We start from the raw sequence: 19,073 nt of genomic DNA on the forward strand, positions 1-19,073 counted from the left end.
CTGGAGCTGTATTTATGCTACTTCTCCAAGAGTGGGATTGTGGGATATCTCCCAGCATGCTCTCTGGTCCTAAGGGAGGTGTGAATTCAGATATCTCTTTCTAAACCCTGAATCTCCCAAACATGTAAATTCCATTGAGTACTTAGATACTTATGAGTTCTCTAAAGGCATGAACACAAGCATTGTTTCCATCAGTATTAGCAACTTATCACCTTTTAAGGATTCACTCTAAGGTGTGAACCAATAAGCACTGTATCAATTCTATTGAGTTAACACCAGGATTCTAACATCACCCCTGAGTTTTCACCTTGTTTCAAGTTGAGTTGACACTAGGATTCCAACAAGTATTTTCTTTCTTTTTGTTGTTATTTGCTTGCATATTGTTTTCTTTCTCATTTTTTTTCTTTTGCATCTGATTTTTCTTGTGTAGCATGATATTTGCCGAAATATGTATAGAGGAATTGCACATGTTTAACATATATTGGATCATTTGCCTGCTGGAGTGGGGAGAGAAAAAAATTAGAACACCAGGTTCTGTAGAGGTGAATGTCAAAAATTATCCATGTATATATTTTGAAAATAAAAAGCTATACTTAAAAATAAATAAATAAATAAAATTGCTATTCTATAAAAACAATGTTCAGTAAGAATATAAAAGGAGGTTAATTTAAACATTAAATACCATAAAATTTTATATTACTTTAGAATAAATGTTTTTCCTTCCTCACAATTTACAAGTTTATGCAAGATATTAAGGTAAACCTCACAAGGATCTGAGATCTAAACACAGGCAATAAATTAAAATATTTTCACATCATCACCACTACACCATTGTCAACATTATTATATCCCTTTAATGTGTCTCTAGTGTGCATGGCAGTGATAGATAGCAAGATAGATAAAGAAACATGTTGAGAAATAGAAGGCGCCTGATAATTCAAGTTCTATTCCATCATTTCTTTTGTTGTTGTTTATTTGATATTTTTGTTTATTTCCTTTGTTTTTATTTAACAACATTTAACAATTTTACAATTACATGTAAACATAGTTTTCAACATTTATTTTTGTAGCACTTTGACTTCAAGTTTTTTTCACTCGATCTCTTCCCTCCCCTCTGACCAAGACTAAAGCAATCTGTTGCAGGTTATAAAGTACAAACACGTTTCCACCTTAGTCATGTTGGGAAAGAAGACTTAGAACAGAGGTTCTCAAACTTTTATTGTTGTTAAAAAACTATCAAGGATCTGTTCAAAGAGTTTTTGTTCACATGGGTTATATTTATAGCTATTTACTATATTAGAAATAAAAAATAATTTTGAATTTGTAGACCCTCTGAAAGGGTTTCAGAGACCCCAACAATACTTTGGACAACACTTTGAGGACCACTGACTTAGAGCAAAAGGAAAAAAAAAAAAACACAAGAAAGAAAAAAAAGTGAAAATAATATACTTTGATCTGTATTCAGATTTCATAGTTTTTTTTTTTTTTCCTCTGGTTGTGTTCAACATTTTTCATCATGAATCCCTTGGAAGTCTTAGATTATTACATTGTTAAGAAGAGCTAAGTCTATAATAGTTGATCATTGTACAATGCTGTTTTTACTATGTACAATGCTGTTGTTACTATGTACAATGTTATCCTAGTTCTTCTCACTTCACTCACCATCAGTAAATGTAAGCCTTTCCAGGATTTTCTGAAATACATCTGCTCCTCATTTCTTATAGAACAATAATACTCCATTATATTTATCTATCACAACTTGTTCAGCCATCATGAAACTGATCAGCTTCCCTTCAATTTCCAATTCTTTGCCACCACAAAAAGAGTTGCAAAAATATTTTTGTGCATTTAGGTCCTTTTCCATTATTTTAGGTTCTCTTTGGGAAACAGACATAAAAGTGGTGTTGTTGGATCAAAGTATATGCACAATTTGGTTGTTTTTTAGACATAGTTCTAAATTATTCTCCAGAATGTTGGATAAGTTCACAACTCCAGCAAACAATGCATTAGTATACCAATTTTTCCATATTCTTTCCAACATTTATCACTTTCCTGTTTTGCCATAATGGCCAGTCTCTTAGGTGGGAAGTAATATCTCAAAATTATTTATTAATTTATTTATATTTTTCTAGTAAAAAGTAAATTTGAAGGGGGAAGTTGGTGACACAGTAGATAGAACACAGATCCCAGAGTCAGGAGAATCTGATTTCAAATGTGGACTCAGATTCTCGACCATTATTGTGTATGTAACCCTGGACAAGTCACTTAACTCTAATAACTTTACCAAAAAAGAGTGATTTAGCGTATTTCTTCATAGATCTACAGAATGCTTTGTTTTCTCTATCTGAAAACTGCCTGTTGAAAGTCTTGGACCATTTATTAATGAATTTTTATTCTTAAAAAATTAACTCAGTTTTCTATATATTTGAGAAATGAGGCCTTTCACAGAGACACTTGTTAAATTTGTTTTCCAGCTTTCTACTTTCTTTCAAGTCTTAGTTATATTAGATTTGTTTGTGCAAAATCTTTTTAATTTAATATGATCAAAATCATCTATTTTAGATTTTTAAATGCTTTCTATCTCTTCTTTGATCATGAATTTGTAATTCACTTAACACATTTTTGTGACATTTTGTTTTCTGTTTCTGTTTTATGGGAGAGATTATCCCATTCATATTCACAATCATGAATACCAAGTGTTTATTGTCCTCCATCCTATTTTTTCCTCCTATTTGTCTTTTCTCTTTTTTTACTCTTTCCCACCTCAACATTGTCTCTCCACCATCTCCCCTAGTTTTCCCTCTTCTGTCCCTTTCCCTGCTCACCAACTTTACTTAAAGTCTTCCATCTTACCTTCCTGTCAAGTAAAATAGATTTTCCCCTTTCTTCTCCATTGTGTACTTCTCTTTCTTATTCCTTAATTTTTGTGTAGCATTACCTCAAATTCATTTTATACTCATATTTTGTCTATTATGTTCCTTCCAGTTATATTATAAATGACAATATTTTTAAGAATTACAAGTATCCATGTAGGGAAGTAAACATTTTGTCTTTATTGAGTCCCTTATGTTTTCTTTCCCCTTTTTTTCCTTATTTGATTTCTTTTGATTCTTGACATTGACATAAAATATTTTGTTCAATTCTGGTCTTCTCTTTATTAAAACTTGAAATTCTACTATTTCATTGAATCACCATTGAAATCCCCTTATTGAGGCTCCTCAATATTTGCATTGTTCCTTTCTGGCCATTTGATAGTAACATTGGCACCAACCTGTTTGCCTGGGGCTATGCTAAAGCACACAGTGTTCTGGCCACTGAAATTTGCCTATTTGTCCAGGGTCATGTTCAATCATGTGGTTATTTTCACAGTCAGAGTCTGTCCTTTCCAGTGGCTATGATGAGGCACAGTGGGAGGTAGTCTCTTGGTATTGGTGTTTGCTTCTTCCACTGTATTGAGCACTCAGGATTTCCTGCTGATTTGCTGAGCTTGGGCTTGCTGCTGGCTTGCAAGAATGCTACCTATTCTGGACTGTGTTCCCCTTTTGTCTGAGTGGGACTGAGCTTCCTTGTCCATTGTCTTCATATATTTCCTGGGTTTGTCTTGGCAATGTAGACTCTTAAATAATTGTTATTATTTACAGGCATTTTAAATGGAATTTTGCTTTCTATTTCTTGTTTCAGGGTTTTGTTGGTAATATGTAGAAATGCAGATGGTGGGGATTTATTTTATATACTGTGATTTTGCTAAAGTTGTTAATTAAAAAAAAGAAAATTTATAAATGTTATATAAAAATAAAAAAATTAAGAAATTTTTACATTGATTCTCTAGCATTCTGTATGCATGCCTTCATATCATCTGCAAAAAATAATAACAGTCTTACAGCAAAATTACTGTAAACTTTTTGCTTTTTTTAAAAATTTGCATCAATATTCATTAGGATAATTAGTCTATTTTTTTTTCTTTTTTTGTTTTGGCTCTTTCCGTTTAAATTTCAGTGCCATATTTGTGTCAGAAAAGGATTTGCTAGGTCTCCATTTTTTAAAATAATATAATATTGGAATTAATTTTTCTTTCAGTGTTTGGTAGAATTCACATATAAATCCATCTAGTCCTGGATATTTTTTAAAGAGAATTCACTGAAGACTTTCCATTTAAGGATTTTATTTCCTTTTCTGTTTATCTGAGCAATTTTTATTTTTGTAAATATTTATCCATTTCACTTAGATTGCTAGATGTATTGGCCTACAAGTGGGAAAAATAGATCCTAATTATTGCACTAATTTCCTCTTCATTGGTGATGAATTCACCCTTTTGATTTTTGATACTAATAATTGGAAAAATAAAGTTAACCAAAGACATCTATTGTATTGTGTTTTTAATAAAACCATATTAAATTTTATTCATTATTTCATGTTCTTACATTCAACTTTTATTAGTCTCTACTTTGATTTTCAGAATTTCTAATTTGTTATTTAATTGGGAATTTTTAAATTTGTTCTTTTTCTAGTTTTTTTAGTTACGCACAAAATTCATTGACATCTTTTTTATATTTTATTCATGTAAGCATTTAGAGATATAATATTTCTTCTAAAAACTACTTTCTCTGCACTCCATAAATTTTGGTATATTATCCCATTATTGTCTTTCTCTTTGATCAAATTATTTTGTTTTTTGAGCCACCCATTTTTATGATTAAATTACTTAGTTTCTAATGAATTTATAGTCTATTTTCCATGGCTCTAATATTATTACTATTACTATTATTATTATTATTATTATAGCTTTTTATTGACAGAACATATGCATGGGTAATTTTTCAACATTGTCCCTTGCACTCACTTCTTTCTAACTTTTTCCTTCCCTCTCTCCACCTCTCTTCAAGATGGCAGGCAGTCTCATATACTTTAAACATGTTAAAGTATATCTTAAATACAATATATGAGTACAGATCTATACAGTTCTTTGGTTGCACAAAAAAAAAATGAATTCAGAAGGTAAAAATAACCTGGGAAGAAAAACAGAAATGCAAGTAGTCCACATTCATTTCCCAATGTTCTTTCTCTGGGTATAGCTGATTCTCTCCATCATTGATCAGTTAGAACTAAATTGGATCTTCTCATTATCAAAGATATCCACTTCCATCAGAATATATACACATATAGTATGGTTTTTGAAGTGTATAATGATCTCCTGGTTCTGCTCATTTCACTTAGCATCAGTTCATGTAAGTCTCTCCAAGTCTCTCTGTATTCATCTTGTTGGTCATTTCTTACAGAGCAGTAATATTCCATAATATTCATATACCACATTTTACCCAACCATTCTCCAATGGATGGGCATCCATCCATTTTCCAGTTTCTAGCCACTACAAACAGGGCTGCCACAAACATTTTGGCACATACAGGTCCCTTTCCATTCTTTAATTTCTCTTTGGGATATAAGCGCAGTAATAACATTACTGGATCCAAGGGTATGCACAATTTGATAACTTTTTAAGCATAGTTCCAAATTGTTCTCCAAAATGGTTGGATCCTTTCACAACTCTTCTTTTTCTCTATTTTATGCAAATAGGCCTCTAAAGATATAAAATTTCCCCTTATTACCGCTTTGGCTGTATCCCACACATTTTGTTATGATGTCTCATTATTGTCATTTTCTTGGGTGAAATTCTTATTTGTGTCTATGATTTACAGTTGAACCCAATCATTCTTTAGAATGAGATTATTTAGTTTCCAATTATTTTCTGGTCTATTTTCCCTGGCTTTGTATTGATTGTAATTTTGATTGCATCATGATCTGAAAAGGATGCCTTTACTATTTCTGCCTTTCTGCAGTTGAATTTGAGTTTTTTATGTCCTAATATATGGTCAGTTTTTGTATATGTTACATGAATTGTTGAGGAGAAAATGCACTCCTTTCTGAATCCCCTTTAACATTTGTCATTATCTTTTCCTGTCCTCTTAGCCAATCTGACAAGTATCTAGTGGTATATCAGAGTTGTCTTAATTTGCATTTCTCTGATTAATAATGACTTGGAGCATCTTTTCACATGGCTAGAAATAGTTTCAATTTCTTTGTCTGAGAGTTGTCTGTTCATATCCTTTGACCATTTATCAATTGGAGAATGGCTTGATTTCTTATAAATTCGATCCAATTCTCTATATATTTTGGAAATGAGGGCTTCATCCGAACCTTTCATTGTAAAAATGTTTTCCCATTTTATTGCTTCCCTTCTAATCTTGTCTACATTAGTTTTGTTTGTACAAAAACTTTTCAATTTGATATAATCAAAATTTTCTATTTTGTGATCAATAATGATCTCTCATTCTTCTTTGGTCATAGATTCCTTCCTCTTCCACAGGTCTGAGGGTAAACTATCCTATGTTCTTCTAATTTATTTATAATATCCTTCTTTATGCCTAGGTCATGAACCCATTTTGACCTTATCTTGGTGTATGGTGTTAAATGTAGGTCAGTGCCTAGTTTCTGCCATACTAATTTCCAATTTTCCCAGCAATTTTTGTAAGATAGTGAATTCTTATTCCAAAAGTTGGGATCTTTGGATTTGTCAAACACTGGATTGCTATAGCTATTAACTATTTTGTCCTGTGAACCCAACCTATTCCACTCTTCAACTATCCTCTTTCTTAGCCAATACCAAATAGATTTGGTGACCATTGCTTTGTAATATAGTTTTAGATCAGGTACAGCTAGGCTGCCTTCTTTTTATTTTTTTTTTCATTAATTGCCTTGAAATTCTTGACTTTTTGTTTTTCCATATGAATTTTGTTGCTATTTTTTTCTAGGTCATTAAAATACTTTTTTGGGAGTCTGATTGGTATGGCACTAGATAAGTAAATTAGTTTAGGTAGTATTGTCATAATTATATTTGCTCAGCCTATCCAAGATCACTCACCATTTTAAATCTGACTTTATTTGTGTGGAAAGTATGTTGTAGTTTTGCTCATATAGTTCTTGACTTTCCTATGGCAGATAGATTCCCAAATATTTTATGCTATTGACAGTTATTTTTAATGGAATTTTTCTTTGTATCTCTTGCTGTTGAATTTTGTTGGTGATGTATAAAAATGCTGAGAATTTATGTGGATTTATTTTGTATTCTGCAACTTTGCTAAAGTTGTAGATTGTTTCTAATAGCTTTTTAGTAGAATCTCTGGGGTTCTTTTAGTATACCATTGTATCATCTGCAAAGAGTGATAATTTGGTTTCCTCATTACCTACTCTAATTCCTTTTTTTCTCTTTCTCAACTCTTATTGCCAAAGCTAGCATTTCTAATACAATATTGAATAATAATAGTGATAGTGGGCAACTTTGTTTCACTCCTGATCTTATTGGGAATGGTTCCAGTTTATCCCTATTACATATGATGCCTACTGATGGTTTTAAATAGATGATCCTGACTATTTTAAGGAAAAGTCCATTTATTCCTATACTCTCAAGTGTTTTTAATAGGAATGGATGTTGTATTTTATCAAATGCTTTTTCTTCATTTATTGAGATGATCATTTTTTTGTTATTATGATTGATATAGTCAATTATGCTAATGATTTTCCTAATATTAAATCAGCTCTGCATTCCTGGTATAAATCCTACTTTGTCATGCTGTATTATCCTCAGGATGATTTTCTGTAATCTTTTTGCTAATATTTTATTTAAGATTTTAGCATCAATATTCATTAGGGAGATTGGTCTATAATTTTCTTTCTCTATTTTCAACCAACCTGGTTTAGGTATCAGTACCATATCTGTGACATAAAAGAATTTGATAGGACTACTTCAATCCCTATTTTTTTCAAATAGTTTATATAGTATTGGAGTTAATTGTTCTTTAAATGTTTAGTAGAATTCACATGTAAATCCATCTGGTCCTGGAGTTTTTTTCTTAGGGAGTTGATGAATAGCTTATTCTATTTCTTTTTCTAAAATGGGTCTGTTTAACCAATTTACTTCTTCCTCTGTTAATCTGGGCAAGCTATATTTTAGAAAGTAGTCTTCCATTTTATTTAAATTATTGAATTTATTGGCATAACATTGGGCAAAGTAATTCCTGATTATTGCTCTAATTTCCTCTTCATTAGTGGCAAGTTCTCCATTTTCATTTTTAAGACTAACAATTTGATTTTCCTCTTTTCTTTTTCTAATCAAATTTACTAAGGGTTTATCTATTTTGTTGGGTTTTTTCATAGAACCAAGTCTTAGTTTTATTTGTTAATTCAATAGCCTTTTTACTTTCAATTTTACTAATCTCTCCTTTTATTTTTAGAATTCAAGTTTAGTGTTTGGGGCTTTTTAATTTGCCCCTTTTCTAGCTTTTTTAGTTGCAAGCCCAATTCATTGATCTTCTCTTTCTCTATTTTATGCAAATAGGCCTCTAAAGATATAAAATTTCCCCTTATTACCGCTTTGACTGTATCCCACACATTTTGTTATGATGTCTCATTATTGTCATTTTCTTGGGTGAAATTTTTATTTGTGTCTATGATTTACAGTTGAACCCAATCATTCTTTAGAATTAGATTATTTAGTTTCCAATTATTTTTTGATCTATTTTCCCTGGCTTTGTATTGATTGTAATTTTGATTGCATCATGATCTGAAAAGGATGCCTTTACTATTTCTGCCTTTCTGCAGTTGAATTTGAGTTTTTTATGTCCTAATATATGGTCAGTTTTTGTATATGTTCCATGAATTGTTGAGGAGAAAGTGTACTCCTTTCTGTCTCCATTTAATTTTCTCCAAAGATCTATCATACCTATTTTTTCTAGTATTCTATTTACCTATTTAACTTCTTTCTTATGTATTTTGTGGTTTGATTTATCTAATTCTAAAAGTGCAAGGTTGAGATCTCCCACTACTGTAGTTTTACTGTCTATTTCTTCTTGCAGCTCTCTTAATTTATCCTTTAAGAATTTAGATGCTACACCAATTGGTGCATGTATGTTTAATATAAATATTGCTTCATTATCTATGCTACCCTTTAGCAAGATATAGTGCCCTTCCTTATCTCTTTTAATTAGTTAATTTTTTGATTTTGATTGATCTGAGATCAAGATGACTATCCCTGCTTTTTTTTTTTTTTTTTTTTAACTTTACCTGAAGCATAGTAGATTCTGCTCCAGGCTTTTTTCCTTTACTCTGTATGTATCGCCCTGATACAAATGTGTTTCCTGTAAATAACATATAGTAGGATTCTGGCTTTTAATCTAGTCTGCTATTCACCTCCTCTTTATGGGGTAGTTAACCCCATTATTCTGTATTTCCTGCCATCTTTTTAACCCCAGCTTATGCTTTTCTCCTTTCTTTCCCCCTTACCTTCCTCTTGAGTATTAAATGTATGAGCACCACTTGCCTCACACAGTCCTCCCTTTTTAGGATGTCCACCTCATCTTAGAGTTTCATCCCTTTTCTTACCCCCCTTCCTCACAATTTCTGTATTCCCTTCTACTTAGTTTTCTCCTTTCTTTTTCACTTTTTCCCCTCCCACTTTTCAATGAAGTGGGAGAAGTTTCTCTGTAAACCAAATATGTGTAATATTTTTTCTTTAAGCCAATTCTGATGAGAGTAAGATTGCCACTATGTTCCCCTCCCTCCTTTCTTTCCCTCAGATATAATGGGTTTCCTTTGCCCCTTTGTGAGATGTAGTACCTACACTTTACTCCTTTTTCTGGTACAACTTCCTTTTCACCTCTTGTTTCTTTTTTATATTATAACAGTGAAACCAAATTATACATGTATTATTTATGTATACTCATACCAGAAGTGTAGTTCCCAAGATTTCTTTTTACCTTTTTTTGTTTCTCTTGAGTCCTATATTTGGAGATCAAACTTTTTGTTTGTCCAATTTTTTGGTCAGAAATTGATGAAATTCACCTATTTCATTGAATGTCCATCTTCTCTTCTCTGGAAAAAAAATGCTCATTTTGGCTGTGTAAGTTATTCTTAGCTGCATACCAACTTCCTTAGCCTTTTGGAATATCAGATTCCAGGCCCTTTGGACACTGCTAGATCCTGAGTAATCCTTATTGTGGCTCCACTGTATTTGAATTTTTTTTCTAGCTGCTTGTACTATTTTTTCCTTGGTCTTATACTTCTGGAATTTAGCCACAATATTACTTGAAGTTTTGTTTTGGGATTTCTTTCAGTGGGTGATCGATGAATTCTTTCAATGTCTATTTTACCTTCTGTTTCTATGATATCTGATCAGTTCTCTTTAATGATTTCCTGAAAAATAGTTTCTAGACTCTTTTTTTCATCATAATTTTCAGAAAGTCCAATAATTCTCAGATTATTTCTCCTATTTAACATTTTTTAAATTTTTTTTCATTTCTTTGGTTTTACTTGACTGATTTTTGTTGCCTCAAATCATTCTTTTTCATTTCTTTGATTCTGATTTTTAATGAATTATTTTCTTCATTTACTTTTTTATTTCTTTTTGTAATTGTCCCATTGAGTTTTTAAATGAGTTGTTTTGTTCTATGGAATTTTTTTTTCCATTTCACCAATTTTATTTTTTAGAGAGTTATTTTCTTTTTCCAATTTACTAATTCTGTTTTCCTTGAAATTGTTTACCTTTTTCAATTCACTAATTATGTTTTTCAGGGATTCAATTTCTTTATCCATTCTATCTTTTAATGAGTGGGATGACTTTTCCAGACCCTCTTGCCAAGCTTCCCTTTCCTTTTTCCATTTTTCTTCTAGATCTCTTATAAGAGCCTTTTTAATTTCTTCTATGAGAGCTTTGCATGGTGGGGATCAGATCATATCCCCCTTTGGAGTTTTATCTAGAGACAATCTGTTTTTAGTCTCTTCTGGGTTTGAAGTCTGCTCTTTATCCATATAGAAGTTATCTATTCTTAGAGCTTGCTTTAACTTTTTACTTATTTTGAAAAAAAAGAAACAAACAAAGCAAAACAAAAAAGCAAGTGCGGTCTGCTTTTTGGGCAGTATAGTATTACCAAGCTTACTGTACAGACTACAGGAAATAGTGAAGCAGCAATGAGGCAGCAATGGCTGTGCTGAGTCTGCACAGCAGTTTCACTTTGAGACTCTGAGAGCATGCTGAGTCCCTCCTGGTGCTGGGTGGGTGTGACCAGGTCCTGAAAAACCCTGGTATTTTGGGGTTACAGTCTTTACTGTGTTTATAGCTTCTCTGCTGATCTACTGACTTGCTTCCAGGGCAAAGTAGCTCACACTGTGGTATAGTTCTCCCTGAAAATTTTCCTCTGGCTGAGACCACACTTTTACTCTCTACAATCTGTTCACCATTAGCTACCTTCTATGCTCTCTCTGCCTGCCTGAGGTCTACACCTGGTCTAATTGTCCCCAGCCATGAGCAAAAACAGATCTTTTCTGGTGAATGTTGAGGATATCTTCTGTTGGTAATGTGTTGTACTCCCAATATTCATGGATTTTTTCAGTCAAGCACTAATTCCAAGGCATTTCATAAAAGAAGTAGTCTGAGGGCAAGGAAGAGCTTAAAGAGAAATGTGTATCCTTTCCACCATCTTGGCTCCACTCTCCATGGCTCTCTTTTTGAATACAATTTTTATTGTATCATGTTCTGAAAAGTATGCATTTAATATTTCTGACTTTCTGTATTTGATGGTAAAATTTTAATGTTCTAATAAAGTTCAATTTTTGTATTTTTTGCTGAGAAAAAGAAATATTGCTATTGATTCCCATTGAATTTTCTTCAAAGGTCTATCATGTCTTACATCATGTCTTAAAATTCTATTTTTCTCCTTAACTTCTTTCTTGTTTATTTTATGGCTAAGTCTATCTAATTCTGAGAAGGGGAGATTGGCATCCCTCAGTAGTACAATTTTGCTATACATTTGTCTCCCAAGTTCACTTAATTACTTCTCTAAAAATTTGGATGCCATATCACTTAGTGCATAGCAATTTAGTCTTTCTACTACTTCATTGTCTATGGTAACTTTTTGAAAGATGGTTTTTTTTCTTCCTTATCTTATTTAATTAGATCAATTTTTGCTTTTTTTTTGTTTTTTTTTTGGCTAATATCAGAGTTACTATCCTTCTGTTTTGTTTTTACGTTAGCTGAAGCATGATATATCCTGCTCTAGTATTTTACCTTCACTCTGTGTGTATCTCTCTGCTTTAGATGTGTTTCTTATAAACAAAAAAATGTAGATGTTCTGGCTTTTGATCAACTTTGTTATCTGCTTCTATTTTATGGGAGAGTTCATTCCATCTACTTTCATAGATATGATTACTGTGTATTTCTCTCCATCCAATTTTCCCTCTTTTTAGATCTTTTCCAAGAAGTGATCATGAATTTTTTTAATGCTATTTTCCTCCTGTGGTTCTAGGTTATGAGGTTAGTTCTCTTTGATAATTTCTTGAAAGATACTCTTCAGACTCCTTTTTTTTTTTTTTTTTTAAATCATGGCTTTTAGATAGTCCAGTAACTCTAAAACCATCTCTCCTGGATCTATTTTCTTTGTGAGTTGTTTCTCCAAGAGGTATTTTATATTTTCTTTGATTTCTTTATTATTTTGATTTAGTTTGACTGGTTTTTAATGTGCTATAGAGTTAGCTTTCCCTTGCCCAATTCTAATTTTTAAGAAATTATTTTCTTCAATAACTTTTTGTGCTTTCCTTTCCATTTTTCCAATTCTGATTTTAAGCAGTTGATTTCTTAAGTGTATTTTTTCCCATTTAACCAAATTTTTTTAAAGAAATTATTTTAAGTCAGTTTTTGTTCTTCCTTTTCCAAACTGTTAACTCTTTTTTTCCCCCATGATTCTCTTGTATAATTTTAATTTTGTCTCCATTTTTTTCTTTGGCCTCTCTTACTTGATATTTAAAATTCATTGGAGCTCTTCCAAGAAGACTTTTGAAGCTTGAGACAAATTTATATTTCCCTTTGAGGCTCTGCAGGTGGGCATTTTGACAGTGTTGTGCTCTTCTAATTTTTTGTTTTGATCTTTCTTGTCACCACAGTAGCTTTTCATGGTCAGGGATCTTTGGGTTTTTTTTTTTTTTTTTTTGCTACTTTTTAAAAAGTTGAACTCTTGGGGTGGGGGGATGGAGCCAAAATGGCAGAGAAAGCACACGTGACTTTCTGAGCCTCTCGCATACCCTTACTACCAATTATTAAATTCGCCTCAGAAATAGCGCTTGACTGGTAAAATTCATGAAGATTGGAAGTGCAACAACTCATCAGCCAAAAATAATCTGGAAGATTGTCAGAAAAAGGTTTGTCCTGAGTGGTGGGAACAGACCAGTGCAGACAGGGAAAGAACCAGAGGCTAGCATTTGGAGCAAACTCGGAGCTGATGTGCAGTATCCGTGGTTGAAAGGTTTACAGAGAGCTTTCTGCCATAGGCTGACTGCTTTGCTTTGGTTGCAAATAATCTGAGGATTATTGTACTTCCTGAAAATTATGATTTAAAAAAGAGCCTAGATACTATTTTACAGGAAATCATCAAAGAGAACTGCCCAGATGTAATAGAATCAGAAGGTAAAGGAGGCATTGAAAAAAATTCATCAAACACCTCCTGAAAAAAACTCTGAAATAAAAACTCCAAAGGAATATTGTGGCTAAATTTCAAAACTATCAAACCAAGGAAAAATCTCAAGCAGCCAGAAAGAAAACAATTCAAATACCAAGGTTTCACAATGGGGATCACTCAAGATCTGACTGCTTCCACATAAAAGGACCAAAGGGCCTGGAATCTGATATTCCAAAAGGCAAAAGAACTTGGAATGCAACTAAGAAAAAACTACCAAGCTAAGCTGAGCATTTTCTTCCATGGAAGAAGATGGACATTTAATGAAACAGATGAATTCCATTTGTTTCTGGGGAAAAAAAAAGATGTAAACAAAAAATTTGATTTCCAACCAAAGGATTCAAGAGAAGCAGAAAAAAAGTAAAAAGAACCCTTGAGAACTGTATTTTTGTTGTGGATATACATAAAGAGTACATGTACAATTTGATTTTATCAATATAACATAAAAAAGGAGTAGAAATGGAAAGGGGATAGTGTCAGATAAAGGGAAAAGGGAAGATAAAAAAAAAGGGAAACTACATTCCATGAAGAGGTAAAGGAAACCTATCATATCTGAGGGAATTTAGAGAGGGGAGGAACATTGTATGAATCTTACTTTCATCAGAGTTGGTTCAAAGAGAAAATAATTGACATATTTGTTTTACAAAGAATTTTCTCTCACCTCATTAAAAGTGGGAGAGGAAAAGGAAAAGAGTAATAAGGGAAAGGTACAAAAAAGGGGAAGGGATTCAAAGGGGAGGAGGGAGGGATCCTAAAGAGGGAGAGCTGCATGACACAAGTGGGGCCCATAAGTTTAATACTAGGAAAGAGGGTAAGGGCAGGGCAAGAAAAAGAAATGCAAATTTGGGGATAATAAAACAGCAGGAAAAACAGAATTGGTGATTTTAACCGTAAATGTGAATGGGATGAACTCTCCCATAAAGCAGAGGCGGAGAGCAGATTGGATCAAAAGTCAGAACACTACAATATGTTGTTTACAGGAAACACATTTAAAGCAGGGAGATACAGAATAAAAGTAAAAGGCTGGAGCAGAATCTATTATGCTTCAAGTGAAGTCGAAAAACCAGGGGTAGCCATTTTTATCTCAGATGAAGCAAAATCAAAAATTGATCTAATTAAAAGGAAGGAAACTATATCTTGTTAAATGGTTGCATAGACAATGAAGCAATATCAATATGAAACAAATATACACCAAGTGGTATAGCATCTAAGTTCCTAAAGGAGAAGTTAAGAAAGTTGCAAGAAGAACAAGACAGCAAAACTATAATAGTGGGAGATCTCAACCTTGCGCTCTCAGAATGAGATAAATAAAACCACAAAACAAATAAAAAAGAAATTAAAGAGGTAAATCAAACACTATAAAAGTTAGGTATGATAGATCTTTGGAAAAAAATTAAATGGGTACAGAAAGAAGTACACTTTCTTTTCAGCAGTTCATGGAACCTATACAAAAACTGACCATATATTAGGACATAAGGATGCAAGAAGGCATAAATAGTAAATGCATCCTTTTCAGATCATGATGCAATAAAATTTACATTCAATAAAAAGAAGGAAAAATAAACCAAAAAGTAATTGTTAAACTAAATAATCTTATCCTAAAGAATGATTGTGTAAATTAACAGAGGAAGAAGCAAATTGGTTAAATTGTCCCATTTTAGAAAAAGATATAGAACACACTATTATTTATTCAACTTCCTAAGAAAAAATCCCCAGGATCAGATGAATTTACATGTGAATTCTACCAAACATTTAGAGAACAATTATCTCCAATGATTTATAAACCATTTGAAAAAAATAGGGATTGAAGGAGTCCTACCAAATTCCTTTTATTACACAGACATGGTACTGATACCTAAATCAGGTAGGAAGAAAACAGAGAAAGAAAATTATAAATAGTCAAAAAATGGGAAGAGTCAATTTTCAGATGATGAAATTAAAGTCATTTATAGTTATATGATAAATGCTTGAAATCTGTATTAATTAGAGAAATTAAATAACTTTGAGGTACCACCTTGTACCTCTCAGATTGGCTAAAATGACAGGAAAAAATCATGATAAATGTTGGAGGGGATGTGGGAAAACTGGGACACTAATGCATTATTAGTGGAGTTGTGAAGTGATCTAACTATTCTAGAGAATAATCTGGAACTATACCCCAAAGGGTACAAAACTGTTCATTCCCTTTTATCCAGTAGTGCCATAACTGGGTCTGTATTGCAGGCAATAATAAAGGAGGGAAAAGGATTCACATGTGCAAAAATGTAGCAGTTCTTTTTATGGTAGCAAAGAATTGGAAAAGAAGTGGATGCCCATAAACTAGGGAATGGCTGAACAAGTTGTGGTATATGAAGTTAATGGAATATCATCGTTCTATAAGGAATGATGAACAATGGTAAGAAATGACCAACAGGATGATTTCAGAAAGGCCTGGAGAGACTTACATGAACTGATGCTGGGTGAAATGAGCAGGACCAGGAGATGATTATATATTTCAACAACAATACTGTATGATGATCAATTCTGATGGACCTGGCCATCCTCAGCAATGAGATCAACCAAATCAGTTCCAATGGAGCAGTAATGAACTGAACCAGCTACGCCCAGTGAAAGAATTCTGGGAGATAACTAAAAACCATTACATTGAATACCCAATCCCTATGTTTTTGCCCTCCTGCATTTTTGATTTCCTTCACAGGCTAATTGTACAATATTTCAGAATCTGATTCTTTTTGTACAGCAAAATAATGGTATGGACATGTATACTTATTTTGTATTTAATTTATACTTTAATATATTTAACATGTATTGGTCATCCTGCCATCTAGGGGAGAGGGTAGGGGGAAGGAGGGGAAAAATTGGAATAAACAGTTTGGCAATTGTCAATACTGTAAAATTATCTATGCATATAACTTGTAAATAAAAAGCTACTAAAAATAAATTAAAAAAAAAAAAAAGAAATGATGAAAAAACTGGTTATAGAAAGGCCTGGAAAGATATACATGAACTGATGTTGAGTGAAACATGCAGAATCATGAACACATTGTTCACAACAGCAAGAATGTGCGATGGATGATCAACTATAATAGCTTGGTTTTTTTTTTCAGAAGTTCAGTGATCCAAAACAATCCCAAGAGACTTTGGACAGAAAATGCCATCTGCATCCAGAAAAAGAACTAAGGAGATCAACTATAAATCAACACATGCTATATTCACATCTTTTTTTTTTTTTTTTTTTTCTATTTTTTTTTTAAATCTCTCCCAGGATTTTTCACTTTTGCTCTGATTTTTCTCTTCCAACATGATTCACAAAACAATGTGTATTAAAAACAAATAAACTTGCTACAATAAAAATTCTTTACCAAAGGAGAGAATAGAATGAAGTGAAGATTAGGGTCAACAAGGAAGTTTTGGTTATCACAGGTAGGGTAAAATACCATTGAGAAGAAAGGAACTCAATTTTTAATTCTGATTTCACAGAAGGGGCAAACTTTTAAGGAAAGAGAACTGAATAGATAGGTAAAATAGAAAAATTATTTGGTGAATTAAATTTAAGAAATAATGTTGAAATTTAGGTCTTATATTTTTGTTTAGTTTGAGTCAGTGTCTTCATAGTGATTATTGTATATTCTTAGAAAAAACAAAGGTATTTCAAAGATTATCCTCAACTGGATCCCCAAAGTTAAGAATTTTCTTAATAAAAACTTTTATGGTGAGGATGAGTAGGGAATAAAAAATAAAGGTAGAAGATTCCAGTTTCCTAAGACAATAGAATGTGCTCATCATATCTCACTAATTTTAGAATATTCCATGATATTAAATTTTTATTTTTCTAGTTTACTATCGTGTCCCAATTTTGCTTATTTTATTTTTTTATTCTAAAAAGTTTGCTATCTTACCTCAATAAGTAATTCTCACCCTCACTTTAGTATTGATTTTATTTTCCCCATAGTAATTATCTGAAACAAAACATTCTTTTATTCCATTTCCCAAATCCAGTTATCTCATATTGATTTTTTATCCCCAAAGAATGGCTTAGAATTATTATAATGAAGTGGTTCCAGAAGAAGATTTTCAACTTGAAAATGAAAAATTAATTTTATTAACTAATAAAGTAGTGGTTTTAGTTTTGTGTGACAAGTGTCATAAAGTTAGAGAGTAGATATGGGAGTTTATTAATACAGGATGGAAGGAAAAAAGAAAATAGACATTTATTAAGCACATTTCAGGCATTAAAATTATAATCTTAAATTTACATCCTAATAATGAAAAACATGACACAAATGGAACCTAATAAGTGGGAATGTGATGAGAGTGGAAAGGATACAGTCTTTTGCATTATATTGAAGTCCAAAAGGTCGGGAAAGAGGTCCAAAGGGGAATGAAAGTGGTGACCTGTGGCCCCTTTCACAAAATGGATGCTGCTGAATAAAGTCATGAATGGGAGAAGGATAGGCTTACAGAGAGATATTACACTGTGAGTAGACTGATGAATTTGGGGGCAAGGAAGTACCAAATGCTGACAGAAGTTCTAGGATCAGATATCAATAGAGACATAGATTTGAAGTCCAGAAAGTCAGGAACAAGGTCAAGAGAGGCATGGTCCATATGTGAGGAAGCTGTCTCCAATGATATAAATGGCTAATTTCTGTGTAACTTTTAGTCTTTTTTTTTTTTAATTATAGCTTTTTATTGACAGAACATATGCATGAGTAATTTTTACAACATTGTCCCTTCCACTCACTTCTGTACCAACTTTTCCCTTCCCTCCCTCCACCTCCTCCCCAAGATGGCAGGCAGTCTTATACATGCTAAACATGTTAATAACTTTTAGCCTTAAATATTAGTCAAAACTACTAAAAGATTATGTGAGTTACCCATAGTTACAAATATACATCTAAAGCTAACTGACAGGATTGAGATTTGTCAGTTAAGTTAGGAGGATGTTCAAGAGTTAAATGGCTGAAAAGAATTTGTTCCAAGGCTCATTAAGGTGGCTAAAGGAGACACTGTGAAGAGTGTGGCCAGAAATATTTTTTTTTATTGAAGCTTTTTATTTACAAAACATATGCATGGACAAATTTTCTTTCTTTATTTTCTTCTTTTTTATCATAGCTTTTTATTTACAAAACATATGCATGGGTAATTTTTTTCAACATTAACCCTTGCAAAACCTTCTGTGCCAACTTTTCCCCACCTTCATCCCCACTCCCTCCTATACATGGCAGATACTCCAATACATGTTAAATACAAAATATGTATACATATTTATAGTTATTTCTAATTTGTTTATATTATCATTCTTTATGTCTAGATTATGAACCGATTTTGACCTTATCTTGGTATACAGTATTATCTGTGAGTTAATGCCTAGTTTCTGCCATACTAGTTTCCAATTTTCCCAGAAGTTTTTGTCAAATACTGAATTCTTAACCCAAAATCTGGGGTCATTGGGTTTGTCAAACACTAGATTGTTATAATCATTGACTAATTTGTTCTGTGAACCTAACCTATTCCAC

Source organism: Sarcophilus harrisii, chromosome 3 (assembly GCF_902635505.1).
Source record: "Sarcophilus harrisii chromosome 3, mSarHar1.11, whole genome shotgun sequence".
NCBI classification, from domain to species: Eukaryota; Metazoa; Chordata; class Mammalia; order Dasyuromorphia; family Dasyuridae; genus Sarcophilus; species Sarcophilus harrisii.